The sequence below is a fragment of the Anomalospiza imberbis genome, unplaced genomic scaffold (genome assembly GCF_031753505.1).
Source record: "Anomalospiza imberbis isolate Cuckoo-Finch-1a 21T00152 unplaced genomic scaffold, ASM3175350v1 scaffold_173, whole genome shotgun sequence".
Classification (NCBI taxonomy): Eukaryota; Metazoa; Chordata; class Aves; order Passeriformes; family Viduidae; genus Anomalospiza; species Anomalospiza imberbis.
The window spans coordinates 2,501-5,000 of NW_027099807.1; the positions used below are offsets into that span (position 1 = coordinate 2,501).

General features: G+C 80.8%; 1 non-coding gene across 1 annotated transcript; it reads right to left on the reverse strand.

Moving 5' to 3' along the window:
• Nucleotides 1-511: 511 nt before the first annotated feature.
• On the reverse strand, nucleotides 512-664 carry LOC137466304 (5.8S ribosomal RNA). Its single transcript, XR_010995103.1, has one exon. It is a non-coding gene; the product is annotated as a 5.8S ribosomal RNA (ribosomal RNA).
• Between the last annotated feature and the right edge of the window lie 1,836 nt (nucleotides 665-2,500).

A 2,500-nucleotide genomic window follows, 5' to 3' on the forward strand; every position in this document is an offset into this window, starting at 1 on the left:
CGCGCGACGGCCTCGGCGGGGAGAGAGCGAGGAAAGCGACGGCGCCCTTGACGCCCCGAGACGGCGACGGAAGGGGGCGGGGGAAGGCGCGGCCTCGGGGGTCGCCCCCGCCCCCGGCCCCCCGCGCACCGCGCGCGGCGGCAGCGGCACGGTACCCGCGCACGGTACCCACCCGCAGACAGCCGCCCGCGCGGGGGGGAGGCCGGAGGCGAGGCCCGCGCCTCGCCTCCCCTCTCGCCCTCGTCCCTCGGCCCTCGGCGGGGCGCCTTCGGCGCCGTCTCACTCGCTCCGACTCCCCGGCCGCCGCCACCGCCAGGCGGTGCGGCCCCGGCGAGGACGAGCTCCGCCCCAGCGGCTCGCTCCGGGAGCGGGGAGCTACGGAGCGCTCCCCGAGTCTGCATTTAGGGGGACGAAGGCCCTCGCGCGGCAACCGCTGCCGCGGCCGACGGGCCTGCGAAGCGACCCCAGCCGCGCCGCCGGGGCGGCCCCCGGGCGGCGATTGATCGTCAAGCGACGCTCAGACAGGCGTAGCCCCGGGAGGAACCCGGGGCCGCAAGTGCGTTCGAAGTGTCGATGATCAATGTGTCCTGCAATTCACATTAATTCTCGCAGCTAGCTGCGTTCTTCATCGACGCACGAGCCGAGTGATCCACCGCTAAGAGTTGTCTGGCTTTCGGCACCGACCCCGCGCGCGCGGGGGGGCCGGGAGCCGCTCTCGCCCGGAGCGGCCCCCCTTTTTTTTCTCTGGCGCCGAGGCCCCGCGCGGGGCCTGGCTCCGACCGTACGAGCAACGCGGAAAACCCCGGAGGGGGCGCGTGCGAGAAGAACACGGGAGGAACCCCACGGAACGCTCCCAAGGCCGGCCGAGAGGCGGGGGGACCCGCGCCCCCGACCGCCTCCCCCCGCCCGGCGAGGGGAGGCGCCGCCTACGTGTGCCGTCCTTCGGAGGCGGCCCAGGCGCCCGGGCTCGGCCCGGCCCTCCGCGCGGAGGGCCGCGCGGCGCGCGCCGCGGGAGCGCGGTGGCCCGCCCGGCCTCGCCGGCGCGGCGCCACGCGCCGGCGCGCGGCCCTCGGACCCCGCGCGCGCGCTTGCCTCCCCCCTGGAACCGCCGCCGCGCCGGCTCTCGCGGAGCGCCGCCGCGCCCACGCGCGCGGCCGACTCTCTCTCCCCAGGGGCCTTGCTGCGCTCGAGACGCCACGCGACGACCGCCGCCCCGCCGCCGGGCGCCGCGCCCCCCCCCGCCGGACCGCTGCCCGCCGGGGGAAGGCGAGCGCCCGAGGGCTGCCCGAGGGCGGACCCGCCGCCGCGGCGGGCCGCACTTCCCGGGAACCGCCGTCCACCCGCACCGTCGGGGGCCCCCTTCCGCGAGCACGCGCCCGGCGGAAGGCGGTGCGGCGCTGAGCCGGGGGGCGACGCCCGCTCTCCTCGTTCGCCACCTGGAGAGCGGGCGCGGAAGCGCCCCCGCGGCCGCCCGCCACCCCTGCCCTCGGACCGCGCGCGGTCGCGAAGGGCCACGGGGAGGGTCCCGTGCCCGCGGGCGGCGGGAACACCGGCCGAGCGGCGCCGCCGCCGCTCGGCGCGGGGCCGCCCGCGCTCGCCGGCCTCCGACCGCGGAGGGACCGCCGAGCGCTCGCCCCGGGCGGGCGGGCGGACGGCCGGCCGGCGGCCGGCGCCGCCGGTGCGTTCGAGACGAAGGCCGCCGAGGGGAGAGAGGCACGGCCGCGCCAGGCGCGGCGCCGCCCGCGCGGGACGGCCGCGGCGGCCCAGAAGAGAGAGCGCGCGCGGCGGGCCCCGGCGGCCGCCGCCCCGCGGCTGAGGAAGGGCAGAGAGCGCGCGCCCTCTGCCGGCGCCGCCCGTTTCGAGCCCAGCGGGTCGGCCCCGCGGCCGACCGCGCGCGCCGCGGCCTCTCCGCCGAGGCCGGGCCGCGAAGAGGGGGGGGCAGGGCGCCCCTCCCCGGCGCGGCGCGACTACCCCCGCACGCGCGCGCGCGGCGGGGACGACCGCCGCGACGGCGGGCGCGACCGGTGGCCGCGGACACCACCGCAGGGGATCGGCGGGAGTAGCTCCCCACCCCTCAATGGAGCCGCAACGCCACCGCCCGCCACCCGCCGCCGCCGCCGCCGCCACCGCCGCCGCCGCGGCGGGGCGCGCCGAGCCGCCCGAGTCTTTAAACCGCCGCCCGGCTCGGCGGCCCCTTTTTCGGTCCTTCCCGCGGCGTTTGACGACGCCGAGCGGGAAGCCTGGGACCGCCGAGGCGCGGAGCGCTAGGTACCTGGCCCTGGGGCGAGGGAAACGACCTGCATGGCCCCGCCGGGGTGCCTCCCCCGCTGCCGCCCTCGGGGGAGCGTCCACCGGCGGGGGCGCGCCCGACATCTGCCGCCACCACCGCGGCGTCCTCCTCGGGGCCCGGGGTTTCCCTCAGTAGCCCGGCGCTGCGCCCGAGAGGACCGCCGCAGCTCGGGCCGCCCCCGCCGACGCGGGGAGGCGGCCCGGCCGCCGA